The sequence below is a fragment of the Oncorhynchus mykiss genome, chromosome 20 (genome assembly GCF_057628025.1).
Source record: "Oncorhynchus mykiss isolate SJ-2025 chromosome 20, ASM5762802v1, whole genome shotgun sequence".
NCBI classification, from domain to species: domain Eukaryota; kingdom Metazoa; phylum Chordata; class Actinopteri; order Salmoniformes; family Salmonidae; genus Oncorhynchus; species Oncorhynchus mykiss.
The window spans coordinates 44599947-44610144 of record NC_143041.1 but is presented as its reverse complement, the minus strand read 5'-3'; the positions used below and the strand labels follow the sequence as shown (position 1 = coordinate 44610144).

Genomic DNA, 10198 nt, shown 5'->3' with positions numbered 1-10198 from the left:
AGGATTGATGTAACAAACCACGGATGTGTTCCAGAAAGCAGGATTATTACATGGCCCAGCTAACTGATAGTCAAGTGATATGTGTGCTGTTTTATCAGGTAAAAAAAAAGTTTGTATATTAGTTGTCGTTGAGATTTTAAAGTTGAGATTTCTTAAGACTAAAAGCAGTTTTGGAAAGTTAGCTGGCTAACTTGTTGACCAAGAATTCTGTGACAACCCCCACCCCCACCCATGAGTAACAAACTGGGAATGTAGAAAACATATGAAAGAATCCAGAGGGCCGGGCAGATGTTTAATTTGACAGATTACTCCGGTAGCACTCAGTTTCAAAACGTTTTCTTATTGAACAGGACCCAGGATATGCAGTGAGGCGCTCGCATGTGGGCAGACTGCCGATCTGGGTGGTGGCCATGCGGGCCAGCTTCACGCCCTCCTCGATTATTATACACCGAACTAAATTATAGTGTTGGTTTCATGAACTGAAATAAAAGTTCCCCCCCCAACATTTTTTTCCAGCGGCACAAAAAAGCTTGTCTCTCAATTTGAAGCTGATTTTAAACAGCATGATCATTACACAGGTGCACCTTGTGCTTGGGACTATAGAGCAGTTTTATCACACAACACGATGCCGCAGATGTCTCAAGTTTTTGAGGAAGCTTGTAATTTGCATGCTGAATTGTTGAATTTATATTAGTGTTCTGTATAATATATTCCATGGGAGGCACTAACCTTGATATAGGCTGAAGTTAGCAAATCGTACATGATGCTAAAAATGGGAAATTACACTTTAGTATTGGCTTTGCCTACCCATGCAGTTTAGATATTAATAAATAACTTAAGCTTTATAATATGTAATGGTGCCGGAGGAGATGGTTGCTGTTCTACGATCCCCTAACCTATTGTGTTTTTTCCACATTATTTGTACCTTATTTTATACATCTACAAGCATTTCGCTACACTCTCATTATCATCTGCTAACCATGTGTATGTGACCGATTTTGATAATGTTTCTGCCACCTTTTTTTATGACCGAAAAAGAGCTTCTAGATATCAGGACAGCGATTACTCACCCCGTACTGGAGGAATACTTTTTATTTAACAAGTCGGACGGGAAGGATTTACTTCAGACACCCGACAAGGTCCTCGTCATTCGCAGGAGAAAGAGACCGATATCAGAGACGAAGTTCTGGTTGCCTTGTAAAGATCCGACGGCGAGTGGGTAATCTCCCTTTAGTGGCCGGGGACTTTAATGCAGGGAAACTTAAATCCGTTTTACCTCATTTCTACCAGTATGTTACACATGCAACCTGAGGAGGAAAAACTCCAGACCAACTATACAAAGCTCTCCCTCACCCTCCATTTAGCAAATCTGACCATAATTATATCCTTCTGATTCCTGCTTACAAGTAAAACCTAAAGCAGGAAGCACCAGTGACTCGGTCAATTAAAAAGGTGGTCAGATGAAGCAGATGCTAAGCTACAGGACTGTTTAGCTAGCACAGGCTGGAATATGTTCCGGGATTCTTCCGATGGCATTGGGTACACCACATCAGTCACTGGCTTCATCAATAAGTGCATTGATGACATCGTACATACCCCAACCAGAAACCATGGATTACAGGCAACATCCACACTGAGCTAAAGGCTAGAGCTGCCACATTCAAGGAGCGGGACTCTAACCCTGCAGCTTATAAGAAATCCCCCTATTCCCTCCGACGAACCATCAAACAGGCATAGCATCAATACAGGACTAAGATTGAATTGTACTACACCGACTCCAACGCTCGTCAGATGTGGCAGGTTTGCAAGCTATTACAGACTACAAAGGGAATCACAGCTGCGAGCTGCCCAGTGACATGAGCCAACCAGACGAGCTAAATTACTTCTATGCACACTTCGAGGCAAGTAACACTGAAACATGCTTGAGAGCATCAGCTGTTCCGCACGACTGTGTGATCACCCTCTCCGTAGCCGATGGGATTAAGATCTTTAAACATGTCAACATTCACAAGGCTGCGGGGCCAGACGGATTACCAGGACGTGTTCTCTGAGCATGCGCTGACCAACTGTCAAGTGTCTTGTCACTCACATTTTCAACCTGTCCCTGACTGAGTCTGTAATACCAACATGTTTCAAGCAGACCACCGTAGTCCCTGTGCCCAAGATCTTTAACGATTCAATCATATCGACAGCATTCTTGCGCAAAATATAACGCAGCATCATCTGGATATGTATTTTGCAAAAGTTCAACATTCACCTGCTGTCAAGCCGTCTGCCCATACAGTTTGACGCATACGCTCGATAAAATCCAACGTACGCACCACACTGAAAGCACTGCAACACAATGCTGATTGGAAATGAATGTAATTCTGGTGTACTAAAATGCAATGACTGTCGGTGTGATCGAAGCGTAAGGTAAACCGCCTAAATGACTACCGACCCGTAGCACTCACGTCTGTAGCCATGAAGTGCTTGGAAAGGCGGGTCATGGCTCACATCAACACCATTATCCCAGAATCCATAGACCCACTCCAATTTGCATACCGCCCCAACAGATCCACAGATGATGCAATCTCTATTACACTCAACATTGCCCTTTCCCGCCTGGACAAAAGGAACACCTATGTGAGAATGCTATTCATTGACTACAGCTCAGCGATCAACACCATAGTGCCCTCAAAGCTCATCACTAAGCTAAGGTCCCTGGGATTAAACACCTCCCTCTGCAACTGGATCCAGGACTTTCTGACGGGCCACCCCCAGGTGGTAAGGGTAGGTAACAATACATCTGCTACGCTGATCCTCAACACGGTGCCCCCTCAGGGGTGCGTGCTCAGTCCCCTCTTGTACTCCCTGTCCACTCATGACTGCATGGCCAGGCACGACTCGTATTAGCTAACACTCATCAAGTTTGTTGTGTCATCGGAACAGCCTGATCACCAACAACGATTAGACAGCCTATAGGGAGGAGGTCAGAGAACTGGCAGTGTGGTGCCAGGACAACAACCTCTCCCTCAACGTGATCAAGACAAAGTAGATGATTGTGGACTACAAGAAAAGGAGGACCGAGCACGCCCCCATTCTCATCGATGGGGCTGTAGTGGAGCAGGTTGAGAGCTTCAAGTTTCTTGGACTCCACATCATCAACAAACTAACATGGTCCAAGCACACCAAGACAGTTGTGAAGAGGGCACGACAAAACTTATTCCCCCTCAGGAGACTGAAAACATTTAGCATGGGTCCTCAGATCCTCATAAGGTTCTACAGCTGCACCATCGAGAGCATCCTGACTGGTTGTATCACTGCCTGGTATGGCAACTGCTCGGCCTCCGACCGCAAGGCACTACAGAGGGTAGTGCGTGTACGGACCAGTACGTCAGAGGAAGGCCCTAAAAATTGTCAAAGACTTCACCCAAGTCATAGACTGTTCTCTCTGCTACCGCATGGCAAGCGGTACTGGAGCGCCAAGTCCAAAGGACTTCTTAACAGCTTCTACCACCAAGCCATAAGATTCCCGAACAGCTAATATTGTGGAAATTCAATACTGAGAGAGACTTTGTCATTTCTTCAAACAATCATTATTTAATATTGATTCATTATTGTAATAATGAAACCGTCAGCCCAACAGTCTTGACTGACTGTTAGGATGAGAGCCTTCCCTTTACAGACAATGCACAGTTTATTTAGCTAATACCCAGAGTGCTTGATTCCACCCTTACCATATAGATTGGGAGGTACCATAAGCCACTTTGGGCTCAACCTGCACCTGGTGTTATCTTTTATTTCTTTTGTTTCACCTTTATTTAACCAGGTAGGCTAGTTGAGAACACCTTTATTTAACCAGGTAGGCCAGTTGAGAACACCTTTATTTAACCAGGTAGGCTAGTTGAGAACACCTTTATTTAACCAGGTAGGCTAGTTGAGAACACCTTTATTTAACCAGGTAGGCCAGTTGAGAACACCTTTATTTAACCAGGTAGGCAAGTTGAGAACAAGTTCTCATTTACAATTGCGACCTGGCCAAGATAAAGCAAAGCAGTTCGTCACGTACAACAACACAGAGTTACACATGGAGTAAGACAAACATACAGTCAATAATACAGTAGAAACAAGTCTATATACAATGAGGTGAGATAAGGGAGGTAAAGGCAAAAAAAAAGGCCATGGTGGCAAAGTAAATACAATATAGCAAGTAAAACACTGGAATGGTAGATTTGCAGTGGAAGAATGTGCAAGGTAGAGATAGAAATAATGGGGGTGCAAAAGAGCTAAATAATTAAATACAGTAGGGGGAGAGGTAGTTGTTTGGGCAAAATTTTAGATGGGTTATGTACATGTGCAGTAATCTGTGAGCTGCTCTGACAGCTGGTGCTTGAAGCTAGTGAGGGGGATAAGTGTTTCCAGTTTCAGAGATTTTTGCAGTTCGTTCCAGTCATTGGCAGCAGAGAACTGGAAGGCGAGGCGGCCAAAGTAAGAATTGGTTTTGGGGGTGACCAGTGAGATATACCTGCTGGAGCGCGTGCTACAGGTGGGTGATGCTATAGTGACCAGCGAGGTGAGATAAGTTGGGACTTTACCTAGCAAGGTCTTGTAGATGACCTGGAGCCAGTGGGTTTGGCGACGAGTATGAAGCGAGGGCCAGTCAACGAGAGCGTACAGGTCGCAGTGGTGGGTAGTATATGGGGCTTTGGTGACAAAACGGATGGCACTGTGATAGACCGCATCCAATTTATTGAGTAGAGTGTTGGAGGCTATTTTGTAAATGACGTCGCCGAAGTCGAGGATCAGCAGGATGGTCAGTTTTACAAGGGTATGTTTGGCAGCATGAGTGAAGGAGGCTTTGTTTGCGAAATAGGAAGCCAATTCTAGATGTAACTTCGGATGTTCGATGTGAGTCTGGAAGGAGAGTTTACAGTCTAACCAGACACCTAGGTATTTGTAGTTGTCCACATATTCTAAGACAGAACCGTCCAGAGTAGTGATGTTGGACGGGCGGGCAGGTGCAGGCAGCGATCGGTTGAAGAGCATGCATTTAAGAGCAATTGGAGGCCACGGAAGGAGAGTTGTATGGCACTGAAGCTCGTCTGGAGGGTTGTTAACACAAAGTCCAAAGAAGGGCCAGAAGTATACCGAATGGTGTCGTGTGCGTAGAGGTGGATCAGAGACTCAGCAGCAGCAAGAGCGACATCATTGATGTATACAGAGAAGAGAGTCGGTCCAAGAATTGAACCCTGTGGCACCCCCATAGAGACTGTCAGAGGCCCGGACAACAGGCCCTCCGATTTGACACACTGAACTCTATATCTTAACCCCCCACCCTGGCCTAATTTCCCAGATGCCAGGATATCTGAGGACCATTGAGGCCTTTGTTCTACTCTTCTATCCTGGCTAAACATACACCATATAGTGTCTATGGAATGCAGGCTCAATCAGACCGGAGTATGTATCATAGAATGTGGCTGTTTCATTTTTTTTATCACAAGACATCATTCTATTGTCAGCTTCTAGTAAAATCCATGTCCTCGACATGTCCCGTTGTGTGCAGGAAGCTATAGTGGACACCATAAAACTCAGCATTAGCAGGACAGAAATATCTCACTGGTTGTTTAGTAAATAATTATTACATATCCAATAAATAAGGTGAATACATAATTTTTCCCCCTCACACTAATCATAGGGCTACCCAGACCCCTCTTTTTACACTGCTGCTACTCTCTGTTTATTATCTATGCATAGTCACTTTAACTCTACCTACATGTACATATTACCTCAATTACCTCGCCTATCCGGTGCCCTCGCACATTGACTCGGTACCAGTCCCCCCCTGTATATAGCCTCCACATTGACTCTGTACCAGTCCCCCCCTGTATATAGCCTCCACATTGACTCTGTACCAGAACCCCATGTATATAACCTCCACATTGACTCGGTACCGGTACCAGCTGTATATAGCCTCCACATTGACTCAGTACCGGTACCCCCTGTATATAGCCTCCACATTGACTCGGTACCGGTACCCCCTGTATATAGCCTCCAAATTGACTGTACCGGTACCCCCTGTATACAGCCTCTCTATTGTTATGTTACTCCTGCTGTTTAATTATTTGTTACTTTTATTTTCTTATTTTTTTTAGTTAACCCTTCTTTTTCTTAAAACTAATAAAATAAAACTAATAAAGGCCTCTAAGTAAGCATTTCACTGTAAAGTGTAACCTGTTGTTTTTGGCGTATTTGACGACTAAAATGTGATGTGTACAGAGGTAACCAAGACAACGCCAGACATTTAACATTCTCCTTGCAGGAGGATATTACGCTGGCAGCACAATCACAGATTTTTTTTCCCCCGCCCTCAAAACATAATTCCACTTGTAAAGACATAGTAATCTTTGGGAATATACACTGAGTAGACAAAACATTAAGAACACCGGTCTCTTTGCTTGACATGGACTGACCACGGTGGGAATTGGATGTACTTTCATTCGTAATATTTTATTATTTATACCAGCATTTATGATACGTTTTAACAAATACTGGTATGTTGAAAAGCTAGTGTGTATTATTTAAAGAAATATACTAACCAATAAAAATGTATAAATACCATTTGTTATTGGAGTTACTCATTAAGAGTCTGTATAATTTAAATTGGTTTTGTGCCGGCCAACTGGTTTAATACTGTGGCTCCGTTCTCCGCCCACTCCGTTCACTGCAATGCAATACTGTCGAACATCACAACTTAAAACGTGTTGTTTGCTAAGGATGGTGTATTCTGTTTCTTAAATAGGCTACTTCTAAATTAACATATCTAAGTCACTGTGTGAACCGACATATCCATATTTGTTTCTATAAATCCCAAAGAAAAGACATGCAATTCATAGGTCATTAGACCTAACTGTGTCTTACAATTTCTGTACTGCAAGACCTACTTATTAATTTACATTTCAAAACACTGAAACATAAGGCATACATTAAAATTAAGACTATAGACAGATCATGTCTAGACTGTGATTAGACTATAAACCTTTCAAAGCATTTTTTTGTTGTTGTATTTGACTCAAAGTGAATGACTTGACTGTTTGTTCTATGCAAAGGTTGTTGCCAACACAGTGGAAACCTCTGGTGGAAACAAGGCTGAAATCAGGAACAGAACCCACCCACAACTACACTGCGCAACCATCTTTAAACTCTTCCTGATTCAATCGCTTCCCTTCAACATTCCCGAGCGTCAGAAACAAGTAAGACACAAGTTATTTTGCTTTGAAAAGGGTTATAAATCTTCAATGTTAGGTTTTATACAGATCTAAGCCAACTCGACATGTCCTAGAATTGTGTGCAGGTTTAAGCTTCTGAGTGTCTTTATTTATATAACGAATGTGAAGCCGTTCGCATATCCGCATCTCGTTACAACATCTAACAATCGCCATTTAAAATCGCTCTTATTTGTGAACGATCCTGGGTTTAGTTATTGGTCACGGTTTAATTGTTATAATTTAATAGTCTACAATAGTTTTCTTATTATTACTATCCTGCATTAAGGGCAGATCGACCAGATTTTAAGTACGCTCTGAAGTACTTTAATCTCAAACTGCCATTTTGTCTCAAATTCAAGGATGTGTAATTAGCCACAATGTGACATCTTGGAAGGCTAGATTGTAATATTATGTAACAGCTTCAGTGTAGCCTAGTATATATATTATTATTAATGTTTTTTCAGCATGTGTTTTACACGAAACATGTGAGACCACCGATTCTGGTTGGCTGGAAGGTTACATTGTAGCACTCCTAATGTAGCCTTAATGACGTTGTTTTACTGGAGTAGGAAATTACTAGCGTTGTGGTGTTATTTTGTAGCGTTCAAATCAAAGGAGCCTATTGACGGATACATTTCTTGTGTTCGAAGCTAGTTCTGGAGCAATGAGTGTCCTAATGGGGCGTTCCTCTGCCCAGGCGTTGCTGCACCCTGACAGATCTTACAACGGCCTGGATAGGTATTTTTTAGGTATTAGCAGATGCCACGTTCAAAACAACGGGGAACTCGGGAAATATCCCACTTCTGACTTCAGTGTGTTCAAGACAACTGGGAACTCTGGGGTGGGGGGGATTTAAAACTTGGGCATATTTCTAGAGCTCTGACTTTCCGTCCGTTTTTTTCCGAAAGTTCCCAGTTGTCGTGAAAGCACCATAACCACGTCGTAGTTGCGTTACCCTGCTCAAATTGTTGTGTGCCATGTCATCGACGGACTGTTTTAACGTATATTGTGGTTAGATGGTATGTAAAATACCAATCCAGGCGTTGTAAAATATGGCAGGCATCAGCAACGCCTGGGCAGAGGAACACGCCCCATGTGTTGTAGAAATATGTCAGTCGATGACAGAGCAGGGCAACGGCACCTTAAACTTTGCTTTAGGCTGTACTGGTCTGTTTATTCCGATAAATCGATGTTTAGGTTAGATTCCATGGAGATGCTGGAATGTGTGACGATGCGAGAGGGCGTGCTGTAGGGTAGGGGACACCCAGTCGCCCTTCATATGTTACTTGTTAAATTGCTCAGTCTGGGTTAACCAGTCCGAGGAGCGTCTCAAAGGAGGAGTGCTGATGTAAACCTGTTTTAAGACAACAAAAAAACTCCCAGCTCAGAGTAGGTTTTAACATTATGTTAAAGACGTCCTCCGGCCATTTTACTTTCACTGTTGAAAAGCGATATCCCAAATCTAAATGCAGTGAAGTACACACACCGAAGGGGGAAAAAAATGTGTTTTGGAATATTTTTATTCTGTATATTCGTATTCTTCTTTTCACTCTGTCATTTAGGTCATTATTGTGGAGTCACTACGATGTTGTTGATCCATCCTCAGTTTTCTCCCATCACAGCCATTGAACTCTGTAGCTGTTTTAAAATGACCAATGGCCTCATGGTGAAATCCCTGAGCAGTTTCCTTCCTGTCCTGCAGCTCAGTTCAGAAGGACGCCTGCATCTTTGATGTGTCTGGGTGGTTTAATACATAATCCGCAACATAATTATTACCTTGACCATGCTTAAAGAGATATTCAATGTCTGATTTGTTATTATTGTTTTTATTTAAACCTTTATTTAACTAGGCAAGTCAGTTAAGAACAAATTCTTATTTACAATGACGGCCTACCAAAAGGCCTCCTGCGGGGACGGGTGCTGGGATTAAAAATATAAATGAATAAAAAAAATAAAATATATATATATATTTAAAAAAGAAATGCACTACTTGACTGAGGGAACTAAAATATGTATGTATGAGGGACAGAGGAAGTGGTAGGCATTCATCATTATTACTATTTCACACCCAGTGAGTCCATATAACTTTGTCGTTTGTTAAGCCAAATCTTACATCTGAACTAATGTATTCTTGCCTCAAAGAAGGGGGTGAATACTTATGCACCAACTATATTTTAGTTGTTAAATGCTAATTTGTAGAATTTTCTTTCCACTTTGACATGATGGAATATTTTGTGTAGATCAATGACCAAAATATGACAATAATGACACTTGTTATGACTCAAGGCTTCATGCATAGCTTTTATTTTTACCCATAAGAGCAGGAGTTAAATGTCTTTATTTTTACCCATAAGAGCAGGAGTTAAATGTCTTTATTTTTACCCATAAGAGCAGGAGTTAAATGTCTTTATTTTTACCCATAAGAGCAGGAGTTAAATGTCTTTATTTATACCCATAAGAGCAGGAGTTAAATGTTTTTATTTTTACCCATAAGAGCAGGAGTTAAATGTCTTTATTCTCAGAACTTATGACTGATTTTCTACTCTGAAACGCTTTGTGGATTTGGCCCCTGGTGATGGAATTACTGGTCAATAGGTTGTAATAGTATCCATTCGTTCAATTGAACCCAGAGTCATTATCGTTCATCCATCCATGGTACTTCCACGTAGTTCACCGAGTCCTCATCTTCCAGGATATTTTACTTTTGTAGTATACTTTCAGGATATTTTTAGCCGAATGGGAACTATGCCTTTATACCAGGAGTAGACAACCATGTTTGTGGAGTATCTCCGGTACTTCAGCATTTTGTTTCAACTAGTCACCACACCTGATCATCTGAGTTAATTGATTAGTTCAGTGATTGGCTAAATTCAGCACACCTGGTCTTCAGGTCTGTTATATGGAAAACATAAAGTGTCTGTAGTCCTCCAGGGCCATGATTGCCTACCCCT

The 10198-nt window shown here is 42.1% G+C and overlaps 1 protein-coding gene across 1 annotated transcript in view; it reads left to right on the top strand.

Annotated features, from left to right (window-relative positions):
• The first annotated feature begins 6351 nt into the window (after nt 1-6351).
• The window catches only part of LOC110499472 (annexin A4), a 21018-nt gene continuing 17171 nt past the window's right edge, over nt 6352-10198 (top strand). Inside the window, exons 1-2 of the mRNA XM_090213116.1 lie at nt 6352-6456; nt 7089-7232. The gene's annotated coding sequence lies outside the window, so the exon portion shown is untranslated. The remainder of the gene's footprint in view (nt 6457-7088; nt 7233-10198) is intronic.